The 13719-nt window shown below is 41.1% G+C and overlaps 1 protein-coding gene across 3 annotated transcripts in view; it reads right to left on the bottom strand.

Moving 5' to 3' along the window:
* LOC149239530 (uncharacterized) overlaps positions 1–13719 on the bottom strand; it is a 285621-nt gene that overhangs the window by 126829 nt on the left and 145073 nt on the right. The window lies entirely within an intron of this gene.

Raw genomic sequence — 13719 nt, 5'->3', positions numbered from 1 at the left:
TGAGACTCAATAAGGTCTCATGACAAATATTGATACTAATCCTACTACGAGGGGTGAAAGCATTGCCCAACGTTATCCTCCAAAACATGGAGTCATGGGAGGACTGTGCAAATCACACTCCCCTAGATGTGCGATGATGACCGTCGGATGCTTACCGGGAAATCAGGGCGATATAGTTTACACTGCCATCCTTAGGGTCTATGAATGGTTAAGTCAGTATATATGACACCGTGGCATACCCCAGTAGAGGACGGATAGGATGGGAACGAAAGAGAATAGGAAGGATAAGATGATTCTAGAATAGCTTGAGAGCCCAATTGGGACAAAGCATAACTATTAAATTTATAAACCTATAAATATTCAAACAAAAAATCAATCTTGAGGTGCAATCCTTACATAATCACACTAATCACTAAAGCAATTACTAATATATTATATAAACCCTAACTTCGGGACAAAGTTTTTTGAAGGGAGGAAGTAATGTAATGACCCATTTTGGATTTATAAGCAAAAAAGTATTAGTAAACATATGATATATGCATATGATAGCTACATATGCATACATCACATGCCTTACGCTAATATACTTATTAAATAATTATGAAAGATGTTTAAATGAAAGATAAAGGGATTAAGCACCTAAAATCATTAAGGGAAATATTGACTAAAATTCAACACTCTCAAAATATACATATTAAAATATTATTGTAATGATAAAGTTATTAAATAAAATTTACACTTCCAATCCTGTTAATGTAAATCCTTATAAATATTCATTTTAATTTAAATATTATAATTAAAATGCTAAAAGTTAAAAAAAATTATTTAATGCAACAAACACTTGATAATATACCTAGGTATAACTATTCATTGTATTTAAATAATATAATAAAATAAATAAAAGTTGAAGTTATGTATTTAACATAACAACCACCTTCTAAATATATAATCACATATACGAATAATCAATTGGAGGTTACACGTAAATATATGACTAAGAAAATAAAAATCTGGGGAGGGCGGTGGATGAGATGGCCACTGCCTAAGAAGACTTATTTATCCATGTACAAAGAGAGATCGAGGGGGAGAACAGAGAGGGAAATTCTGAACTGAGGATTGAAATGTTGGGCTGAGAGATTGGAATTGAGAATTGGATATTTGAGAAATTGTTCTTGAAACTTTTGGGCACGAGGGCCAGAGTACTTCAATTGCAAAGTATTTTGGAGTTGGGTACCAAGGATTGTGCCCAGTTTGGCAAGGAGGTTTCGGTCATTTGATAACAAGAGTGAAATTGGAGCGATGACAACCTGGGATCAACAACAAATTCGAAAAAAAACAGGTATTTATAATGAATTTAATTAATAAGTTTTGGTCCTAAATTTCACTGTCTGCAATGTTAGAAGTAATTTCCTAATTTTCCGAATTTAGAACCCTTAATTACAGATCTATCCCAAGTGAAAAGAGTTTGTGTCTTGATTTCCTGCTCTTTCTGCAAATCCCTTGGCTGCTCTTGCTGAAGGATGGCATGGACCCCTCTTGAGAAAGGTTTGTTATTCAATTTTGTTTTCTGGTCTAGTTTGCAGTCTGCTAAGGTACTATTGTGTTGACATAAAAGGTGTTTTAAATACTCCATTGTTCACTAGTTCATCATCGCTCACTTACAACAACGCTAATGCAACACAAAACTACAATGGATAGCAATAATATCCAGATTCCAGACAAAGCTTACGATCAATACATTTCAGCTACAGAAAAATACTCAAGCAACCCTCACATACACCTTGTCTCAACTCCTAGCAGCCAAACAACTTCACTGAAACTGAAACACAAGATACACTTCACTTAGTTTTATACACCAAACCCCCTACTAATGATACCAACAGTCAATACATGGCAAGATATAGGACATAGACACCCTGATTTCATACATCAATTTCCTGGAAATGAAGCAACTAGAATTAATTCTTCTAACTAATTAAATTATGCAGTTTATTTGTTAAAGAAAAATAACGAATTAATCACACTGCAATTTCATCACAATAAAAACGTTGCAAAAAATAAAAGTTTGGAAACTAAGAAATGTAGAGCACACACACAAAAATATGACATTGTTATTTTTGGAAAATTGTTCCCAGAAAAACCCAATGTGTGAAAACCGGTGCAGCAAATGAAGGTTTTATTATTATGCAACAAAAGAAATTATGAGTACAATTTGCATGCTTAATCTAGCAATCCAATTTGAGAGAAATACTGGCAAAATAGATGTGAGGCCAATACCTCAGCACCACAACAAATTCTGCTCCAAAATTTGGCCAAACTGGGCTACATGAAATTCCCCTACATGAGCCTCTGCGCAGCCTCTATGTAGGCTAATTCGCACTTCCTCCGAAACACACTAAATCTTCCAGCTCTCCCTATCTCTGCCCCTAAAAGTGACTCGCTTGGCCTACTGGATTTTATCCCGGCCCTCAACAGTTGAATCGACTCCTCTTCTGGCTGAATCGAACTCTCGTCTAAACCCTCCTGCGCAAGCCTTGGGTAGCTTCCTGAGGAAAACTCACCCCTCTCAACTGACTCTTCCGAATCTGGAATCCTCCTCCAAAAATCTGCTATTGATCTCCCACTTTCTCCTGCATCCTTCTGGCTAGAATTCTTGTAGCGTAATGTTGCTCTAGGGAAAATCGATTTGCTAAGGAAACTTGCTCTTCCTGTTTGTTTTGCTCCAACCCCATCGACCTCCTCTTATAATGTCTCATTGGCTCACCAACGACCATGATTAGATATGTGAAAATTTGATTACCCGAATCACCACTACAGCAACTGATTAAGTTCCTTCTATTTGTTAATTACTAAACAAATTACTTATTGTTTCCTACAGTAAACATTGAAACTAATACACTGCAGTCTTCACCAATTAAATTATAAGCGGAAACAAGACACTGAGCAAGAAAGAAATACACAACACGTTACACCATCGTTTTTGGACAAAAGTCCCAATAAAAACCCAATGCAGGAAAATCGGTGCAGCAGCTGAGGGTTTTATCATTAACCAGTAGTAATTCTGAGTACAATTCGTTACATGCCCAACTGGCTATCTGATACAAAGAGAAACATGGCAAAACAAATAGTGAGATGATCTCACCCTGTCACTTCTAGAACAGGCTCTGATCTCACTGGAAATGAGCCTCTTCGTCCCTTTGCGTTAGCCTCTGCGCAAACCTGCATCAACCCCAAGCAATCTTTGCGTCACCTCTGTTGGGACTACGTTGCCCCTCCTTCTGATCTTCTACTGGCTAGAAACTTCAACTCTCAGCCTCTCGGTCTCACAACCCACTCCCGACTTCTGAAACTCGATTTCCTCGACAGGAATTCGATCTCCCTCTCAGGGTCTGCGCTACCACAGCATAGCTCTGCATGGCCTAGTGTCAGACTCTCTGGACGATTTTCTTTCCTCTCTGCCTTGTACTCTCCCGCCCAGAAAAACTTCCCTCTGGATACTATCCCTGCCCCTCACTGCAAAAGATCACTTCGAATTCCTCTTTTGGCAACTGTTGTGCTTCAGAAATTCAATCTTCTAATCTCCACTCGATGTGCCTTCCAAATGCCCATCAAGCCTCCTCTTATAATCCTTCTGTTGAGAACCAACGACCCAGATTAGATCCTAATCAATGGCTCAGATCATTTTGGCTTGATCCTCGTCTTCTTCTAAAAGTTTCACCCACAGTTAGATTAATCCCCTTTAATTATTTTAATTTCCTAAGTTTAGACTTAGGCACCCATTAAAAATAATTAATTACTCTAATAAAATTGTCTCGGGGTGGACTTTCCCAAAACGATTTCTACTATTGTGGAATACATGTGTCCTAGCCTCCCTGCAAATTTTGAGGCTAAGAGCACATCCGATGCTACCAGAAATCAACACTCCCTCTTAACGAAGAATGTGCTCTTAGTAATGCATCACCCTTCTCTGTAACATCTCCCTCTTTGTTGTTGATGTCTGTCATCTCTACCCATCAACTACTGTGCAAATTCTGTATTTGTATTGCTGCTGGCAGTGCCACTACCAACACTGCATCTGTACTGCAACTCCCTCTCAAATTTTGCATCTATGCTGCTACTGGCACTACCACTGCCAATATCACATCTGCACTACAACCTTCTCCAATTGTTGTTGCGACTACATCAACAACGGAAAAGCATCCAAAATTATTGAACATGTGTTCAGTATGATGCATCTTGCTGTTGAAGTTCTAACTGCTGCTAGTGTCTGTGCTAACCCTCTGAAGCCTCTGCGTTGGTGCTGACTCTACACTATGCCAACGCTACTCTGCGTTGCTCAGCCTCTGGCACTTCTAGCCACTGCAACTGTCACCCCGACACTCCTCTGCACCAACTGACACTGGTCCATCCTGCTACTTTTGATTTGGGCTCTCGTAGCAAGGAATTGATCCAAGAGGTGGACTCCTCAAGGATCCTGCGCATCTGTAGTACTTTCAAACTACAGTTCTATATCACCCCACCTCTAGGTGATCATGGAAAACTCCTCCTCGATCTGTGCGGATGCAGCCTTCGAATCATGCTTCTCGTCCTTGTCCTTCTTCTTTAGAGGACACTATGTAGCGTAGTGACCAAGTTCGCCACAACGGAAGCACTTTATCTTCGAAATGTCTTTCTTCTTCTTTCGTTGCTCCTGTTGCCCCTTAAATGCGAGGGATGCATTTTCATCCTCCTCCCTCGACTTCGTCCCACTGCTGCTACTATCAATTTTGCACTTGACTAAGTCTCTTCTCATCTCTTCCCGCTGAAGAGCGGCACACTCCCTTCCCAATATGGCAATATTTCTCTGCCCAAGATGCTCTAGACAAACACTTGCCATTCTTCTGACACTGAATTTAGAGCCAACCTCACCATCTCGGTAGGCTGAGGTGTTGACCCCACCGCTGCCAACTCGTCTTGGGTTTCTTGAAGCTTTGCCTAGAACGGATCAATGAGTTCCCCTTTCTGCATCTGCGTGGATCTCATCTTCTGCTCCAAGTACATCTTTTGTTGCTCGGAAGATCCCTAATATAGCGTGGACAAGGCATCCGATATCTCCTTGCCAGTCCCTTTGCCTAAGATGTGACATACTACATGATCCTTCACTCCGTCGAGGATCATCCGCTTGGCCTTCGCCATCTCTCCCTTGTACTTTTTGAGCGGATCTAGATCCGCGGGCTCAGCTACCACACTGTCGACATAGATCTTGAGAAAATGTTCATCCAGAAGGCATGACATCCTCGCCTTCCAGATCACATAGTTGGATGCACCATCCAACTGATCCTGATCTCGTAACCCATTGGCTGCCATCTCTGCCAACGAAAGTGTCGAACTGCTTCCTCTCTCCTTTGCGCAGCACTGGGCTAGCCTACGCACTCCCTGCTAGAGTTAGTAGATCTGCTCCTCTCTGTTGTTGCTCAACAATAGAGAAATCGAATTCCCTAGCTAGGAATTCTTTGAGGAAGAAATTCCCTCAATAGTGTCTCCCTTTTTCCTTCGGACAATTTTTTCCCCAGCAATTGTTGCGGAAAACTATGTCACACCAAAAAACTGCGTCTTCGCTGAAGCTGTTGCGCTGCTCCATCTGACACTGGCAAACTTCGATCTGGAAGTCTTACCTCTCTGTCGACTCATTCTGAGAAACCTTCCTCGAAAATCTTTGCCCTCCTGGCCTAGATTGTGCAATCCCTCTCGGGATTCGATTTGCTGCCTACGCAGCACTTTTGAACTCCCTCCTCTTCAACGTTGGCTCTTCCAGTCTGCTCTCTTGCTTCACCTGTAGCTATGATAACATGTGAAAATTCGATTACCCGAATCACCACTGCAGCAACTGATTAAGTTCCTTCTATTTGTTAATTACTAAACAAAATATTTATTGTTTCCTACAGTAAACACCAAAACTAATACACTGCAATCTCCACCAATTAAATTATAAGCAGAAACAAGAAACTAAGAAAGAAAGAAATACACAACACATTACACTATTGTTCTTGGACAAAAGTCCCTGGAAAAGCCCAATGTGGGAAAATCGGTGCAGCAAGGGTTTTATTATTAAGAAGTAGTAATTCTAAGTACAATTCGTTGGATGCCCAACTGGTTATCTGATACAGAGAAGAATTGGGCAAAACAAACAGTGAGATGATCTCACCCTGTCACTAGAAGAACCGGCTCTGATCGCTGGAAATGAGCCTCTGTGCAGAACTGCATCAACCCCACACAATCTTTGTGTCACCTCTATTGGCACTGCGTTGCCCCTCCTTCTGATCCTCTATTGGATGGAAACTTCAGCTCTTAGCCTCCCAGTACTTCTGAAACACGATTTCCTCAACAGGAATTCGATCTCCCTCTCAGGCTCTGCGCTGCCACAGTGTAGCTCTGCATAGCCCAGCATCAGCCTCTCTGGACGTCATTCTCCCCTCTCTACCTTGTACTCTCCGGCCTAGAAAAACTTACCTCCGAATACTATCCTTTCCCCTCACTACAAAATATCACTTCGAATTCCTCTTCTGGCAACTGTTGTGCTTCAAAAATTCGATCTTCTGATCTCCACTCGATGTCCCTTCCAAATGCCCATCAAGCCTCCTCTTACAATTCTTCTGTTGAGAACCAACGGCCCAGATTAGATCCTAATCAGTGGCTCAGATCATTTTGGCTTGATCCTCATCTTCTTTTAGAAGTTTCACCCATAGTTAAATTAATACCCTTTAATTATATTAATTTCATAAGTTTAGACTTAGGCACTCATTAAAATTAATTAATTATTTTAATAAAACTATCTCTGGGTGGAATTTCCCAAAACGATTTATGGGTATTGTGGAATACATGTGTCCTAGCCTCCCTGTAAATTTTGAGGCTAAGGGCGCATCCAATCCTACCAGAAATCAACAAAATTCTCATCAATGGTTAAGATCATCTCTAAGTCGATCAATGTGAATTTCTAGAGAAAGCTCATCTTTCTCAATTATTTAATGTTAATTAATCATTTTTCCTAAGTTAGACTTATGAACAAATTAATTATTGATTAATTAAATTAATTGAGGCATCCCTAGGTGTTTTCTCCTAAAATGTTTTCTGGATTCTAGATTTTTAGTGTTTCTAAGCCTCTGTGACCAAAGTTGAGACTAGAACACTTGTTCGATGCTACCCACCCATTAAAAACTAACACTCCCTCTTAGCAAGGAAGGTGTTCTAGAAGATCTCATAACATCCTCCCATACACGTTGTTGATGTCTAACAACTATATAAAACTGCCTGTTGACCACTACGTGTCAACGACCCATAGCAGTACACCCCCTTTTTTCGCAAAAGGGATAGCGCTTGATCGACGTGTCCGTGCCATTTGACTATCATCATCAACCCGATCATGTTATGTTGTAAACCCAGTCTACATGTGTAAATTGTAAATAATCTTAGCAGATCTGTATCATGTATGTAATTGCCTAGGTAAACCTAATTTTCTAGTGATGATCTACATTTCGGAAGGTTTTTTGTCTCACCGATCCATGATCGGCAGAGTTTTCCTTCAGCCTAACCCCAAAGCCGGAATGGATTTTGTCATTAGAATCTTAGGGGAGTCCTAGTGTGCTAAATCAAGTCTATGTAAAAGTGATTTGGGAATAATCCTAACTATTTGGTTAGGTTATTTTATTACAAATTGCTTGATCTGCTAGATTATGTTTGTATCGCAGAACTAGGTAGTCTATGAGGGTCTATGTCAAATGGGTTTTCCCCCTTGAGATGTAAAATTGTAAAAGTCATGATGTAAAGTGTCTTGAGGGTTAGAAAAATATTTTATCCCCTCATAAGTCCTAGGTCCTAGGTATTTTTAAATTTTCCAAAGGCTAAATTCGATGGTCCTTTAAAAATTTAAATTTTAAAGGGTCCAGGGACTAAGGTTAAATGATTATTTTGCTAAATTTTATGCCCTTGGTCCCTAGGGTTAAGTCCAAGTCAAAATTTTGAGGTTAATTAAATTGCATTTAATTGATAATTTCGAATTTCCTCATTATTTTAATTTCGACAGATGAGATTAAAAGATTTTTTTAATCCTCATCAACGGTCAAGATCGCTTTGACAAGGATCACTCGAACTAGCTGTTGGGAAATTTTTCTTTAAATAGGAGGTCAGTTGTCATTTGAGATCATTCGATCTGTGAGTCGTGTGCTAAAGAAAGCTCTCTTGTAGTCATTTTTCATGTGCAATAAAGAAAGACTTTGGGGTTGAAATCTTGTTGGTATTACTCTTCTGGAAATGCTGTAAGATGTTTTATTTCTGTGCATAAATTTAATTTCAGCCATTGATGATAGCTTGATGAAGAGTGATTTTAAACACAGGTATCTTGTTTAGTCACTAGGGTTTGAATGGTAGTTAAATTTCTGAATATGATGGCAGGTATCTCCATTTGATCTGGATTTTAGTATCGTTTTCTCCCTCTTTGTTAATGGTTGAAGTAAGTTGTGCAGGAAAATCTTGATTTCAAGATCATCGGGCGTTTGGAGAAGTTCTCGGCTAAACCAGCCAACTCCCGAAGAAGCATTTTCTGAAGAGCCCAGCTAGTTTTGATCCCGGGCTTATCATTAGAATTTTTCTGGTGAATGCATGAAGGGTTTTTTAAAGCACCTCATGCTAAATTTAAAATTCTAAAAAATATTTCTGTGGCATACTGACAAATCTGGCTATTTAGAGCTTTCAAACTGTGAATACTGTAATTATTTAGCTGGTTTTCTAGGTTTTTAGTTTCATCCTTGCATATATTATTTATGGGTTTTCATTTTTTTTTTGCTATTGCAGGTTGCAAATCGAAAGAAAACATTTTGTTCGAAGCCAAATCTAGGTCCTGGAGGGTAAGATCTGGCCTCAGGATTAGTTCTAGCAGGAATATTTACTTCAGATCTGGAAAATTTTGTGGGGTTTTCATCAGGCAATCCGAAGCAAAATGATTTAAGATTTTAATTAAGTTTTCTGAAAATCATTTGTTCAAGGGTTTCTGGGTCACCAGTTTCAGTTTCTTTGCTGCCCAAGGTCAATTTTTTTTTTCTTTTGATAGAAGATCTCAAAATTTTTATGTTGTCTCGCTCCAAGCTTTACACGCTGCCTAAGCTCCTGCGTGCTATCCCGCTGTTGTACCTGCGTTTTTCGAAACCCCTCCAGATCTGCATCCTTCAAGCTGCAGCTCTGCCATCCAATCAACGCATTACCATCAAACTCCTTACGCTGCCACTACCTACGCCGCTTTCTTTCTCACCCATCAGCTCTTCCTCCTTGCGTTTTGTTCTCTATCTTCCTACGTCCATTCACCATTCAAAACCTGTGTCCCTCTCCACGCATTTCCCTTCTGCAATCCCTTCCAAACTCGCAATCCCCTCATTACCTAATGTTACCACACGCAACTCTCACTTCCGCAGCCTTTATTTCTCACACTGCCCCTCTTGCGTTCATCTCCTAAGCTACCCACGTCCACCTCCACACATTACCTTTCCCCTCACGCTGCCACAACTCCCTGCATCTAGTTCTCCTTCACTCACTGTCTCTCCACGCAATCATCCACTGCCATTCGACCGCGCTGTCTGCTTTCCTCCTCTCGCTGACAGTCCAATCTCCCATCGCAGCTTTCCCCGCTGCCTCATTACGCTCCAGCTCCCTCATCCTCCCTTTGTCGTTTCAACCCTCGGACCTGCTATCCATCCTCTCATCGCACTCCTTTCAAGTTCTCGACTACTCCTTTCTCTCATTCACGATGCTATATCAAGTTGCTTTGTCATCCGTTGCTCCCTCCTACCCCGTGGCCATATCTATAAAGTCCTTTTTCTTCACGCAACCTACAAAAGAAGATCCATTCTTCACGTCCATCCTCAGCAATCTCCTCCGCCGCCATCGAGTCCCTCATACGTTGCTTCTCCCGTGAGTTCTTCATCCCTCCCCAAGCGTTGTCTACATCGCCGTCAAGGTCTGTCTGCGCACAAGAGAAAACCAATTCGATACATTCGGATTCATTTTGTTATTTCTCCTTTGTTTATGTTTATGATTAGAGTAAGATTTTTTAATTTGATTTTATTGTTCATGTTAGTTCTTTTAGTTAGATTTTAATTTTAGATTTTTTTTGTATAGGTCAAATTTTTATTTTGATTTAGGTTTGAGTTTTATTTAGAATTTACATTTTATAAATTTTCGCTTTTTATATATATACGATCAGGTGTTAGTTGTTACTTTTCATTTCTTTTAGTTTTAGGATTAGTTTAGCTTAGTTTTATTTTAAATCAATCATAAAAAATAATATAAAATATAAAATATAAAAATCCTAAAAAAGGCATAAAAGTTAATCTTAGGGTTTTGATTCATTTTTGTTTAGATTTTCTATTTAAAATAATATATTTATAAAAAAAATAAAATATTTAAAAATTAAAAAAAATTTGAAAGAAAAGTTTTTCGTGGTATTCGACATAGCTAAATGTGTTTAAATTTTATTTGAAGATTAGCTATCTGAAAGTGGTGATTCATTTTATGAATTGGTTAGCATTTTGTGGTCATTCAAAGTATTCTATCTTTTGAAAATTTAATTGTTGGAGCTTTGCTAAGTTATTAAAATTGATCGTGGTTGCTTGAATGTTTTAATACTCATCGTATGCTAGACATCTCAGTAAATATTTTCAAGCAATTGTTGAAAGATTTGTTCGTATTTATATTTCCTAAGAAAAGGTATTGGTAGTAAACATTTAAAGATCTAATCAAGTTTTAAAATCAATCAAGTGCTTGTTTCCCTCGCTGTGTCTCCCAAGCCAACTGATTACCAGTTGGTCTTCTTTTATCCCATAGGGTCTACCCCCCTTAGCCTAGGGAGACAGCTTAAACAGAGAGATCGAGGATCAGGGTGACAGCCCCCGGTCTGAGCATTATCGCACTGCCTAGACACTCTGCGCGACAACACTGCCACTATCCACCAAGCTACTCCACAACTCTGATTCATGTTGACTTGATAGGGCCTGACCCAGGTTCAGAAATGTTTTAGCCAAACAAATCATGAAACTAACGACCCTTTCGGCAACAGTCCGCGGAGCGCGGACTGAGGTCTCACCCAAGGTAGTATGGGAAGCTGCTGGAACCAAGTTTCTGCACCCCAGGGATGTCTTGATGAGGTCTGGAAAGGTCGCGAGCCAGTCTTTCGCACAAGTATAGTTTCACGCAGCTATCCGACCTTCGCGTCGCCCTAGTATCGAGTGCAAAGAGGCGCTGTCTAGATCTCTTGCCCTTAGTGTGTGTTTATTATAGATCTGACTTACTTCAGTAGTCGTTAGTAATCATTCACTATTCGTATTAAGTGCGCACAAACATAAGTTTTAAAGAGATGCATAAAACCATAACAGAAGAATAACCACACAGATCTACGAGCTAATGCACAATATTTCAGAAACACTTATCTTTTATTAATCTTTTGTTCCAGTACAAGCCAATTCCACCCTGTGCACACAGCTGCAAGGGTCCGCACACACAGCTGCGGACTCTACTAGGCCTCTGCGCACATAGCTGCAGAGCCTCTTCTACTACTATGACCCTCAACTCAGACTTACAGACTTAGATCGAATATTACTTTCAGAAACCCATACACTTAAGATCTCAACCAAAGCTACCTTCTACACTTAGAGCCTCGCTCTATTTATACATTCCCATGGTCCGCGGACCATGGGTACGCTGACACATTTTAGATTAAATTACAATATTTTAGGGCGAACTACCCTTTGACTTGACTCAGTACACTTCGCAGAGCTTTTACAATACCCTTACCCAAAATTGTGGGCTTTAAGCCCCAAAACTGTTACGCGGGGGATCCGCTACCCAACAGGCCCCCAACACAATCATCATGACTCATCCCGAGTCACTCATCGATGTGGCGAGGCGCGCTGCCAAGGCTTCGCGGTCCACCATCCCTGTGAGTGGCACACTACTATCTGTTGCTCCATCCTTGCGTCTTGCAACGCTTCTTCAAGCTCCTGCTCGATTGCCCCTACTAATTCGCTTAGCTGATGATGCTCACTTTGCTCTGCCAGGTTAACAAATAGTGACCCCTCATAGGATTTTAGCTCTAGCTGAGAGGTCAAATGCGTGAACTTTTTCTGCAAGAGCAGCAAGGTTGCGATCTCTGGTCCAGTATACTTAATGTCTGTTGAAGTTTGTGTTGCATTTTTGCAAGAGAGATGCTGCTATCCGCGAGGTCCCAATCTTCAAGTTTCGCCGTGGGCACGCGGCCTAGAGACACACTTTTCAATGACATTCTGTCTTGTATCCCAAGATTCACCATCTTTCCCTTATCGTTCATAGATCGCTTACCAAACCACAGGTTTTGCGGCGACATCCGGACCGGTCCTGCTATCTGTCTGAGAATTTTTTGTACATCTCTCACCGCTGGCGTTGGGCTGAGCGTGGCGGTCTTGGCTGTCAACCTTATGCTGTCCCAAAGGTCCTACGTCTCTTTTGGCAATGTCGCAACCACTGGGCTTACTCTCAAAGCATCGAAGCTAGACGGGTTCATACCTATGGGATACTGCAATAACTTAAGTCTCAAGATGTCACGGTTTGTTCGGTGGATGACCATCTGTGATTTATAGGCCTGTTGAAATTCAAATTCGACCGTTCCCTCCTTTTCTGGCTCATTAATGCGAGACTAGCAGTAGATCATTTCAAATCCAATTCTGACTCCGTGTCTTAATTGTCCGCCGTCTGCTCCTTGTTGTCTTAAATGGACCATCATGTCATGAACAGTGACCTCAACGGTCACTTTCCAGCCTGTCTGCGCAGCAACGCAACCCCTTATGCGCAACCGCGATCCCTGTGATAGGCTCGCCCTACACGGAACCCTCTTTCCACACAGCTCTCCTGCAGATTCGTTTATAAGCCCGCGTCTTCTTTGAACTGCTCGAAGCACTGAGACTGGGCTTCAGTCAGTTAGTCAGACAGTCAGCCCACTCGTGTAGGGCTTCAGGCGATTGCCATTTACTCTTATTGGGAAGGGCTCCCCATTAAGCTTACTAAGCTGGACCGCACCTCCGTCTGTGACCTCTTTGACCACATATGGTCCCAACCAATGCATTTGGAGTTTTCCAGGGAATTTTTCGAACTTTCTGTCATACAGCAATACTAAATCGTTTACTTTGAATGTGCGCAACTTGATATGGCGATCGTGCCAAGCTTTCTCGCGCTATTTTTGTACCTGCTGATGGAATCCCGCCAGAAACTGTTCTTCCTCGACTTCTTCCAGTTGCGCAAGCCTCTCTTCCAAGGCCTCGCGGTCTACCATGCCTATTATTGCGGCTATCCGCAGACTGGGTACAATGTATTCCATTGGCACGATGGCTTCCGTGTCGTAGACTAACCTGAAAGGTGTTTGACCTGTCAATTTTTTGCATGTGGTTTTGTATGCCCATAATACGGCAGGTATGCGCAAGTCCCAATCGTTTCGCTGCGCATTACATACTTTGGTCAGCGCAGTCTCCAGAATTTCGTTGAATGCTTCTACTGTCCCATTAGCTTGCAGGTGGTATGGCGTACTTTGTTGGTGATACACCTGGAACTCCTCAGTGAGTGTGCTGATAGTTTCATTTAGGAAGTGCGTTCCGCGGTCACTCATTATAATTTTTGGGCATCCAAATCGCGTCAACACGTTGTCAAACAAAAATTTCGCAACTATAGCGG

This window comes from Pinus tabuliformis, chromosome 8 (genome assembly GCF_031772625.1).
Source record: "Pinus tabuliformis cultivar Carrire ecotype Pingquan chromosome 8, CPIR1, whole genome shotgun sequence".
In the NCBI taxonomy this organism is placed as follows: domain Eukaryota; kingdom Viridiplantae; phylum Streptophyta; class Pinopsida; order Pinales; family Pinaceae; genus Pinus; species Pinus tabuliformis.
This window is presented reverse-complemented; position numbering and strand designations above follow the sequence as displayed.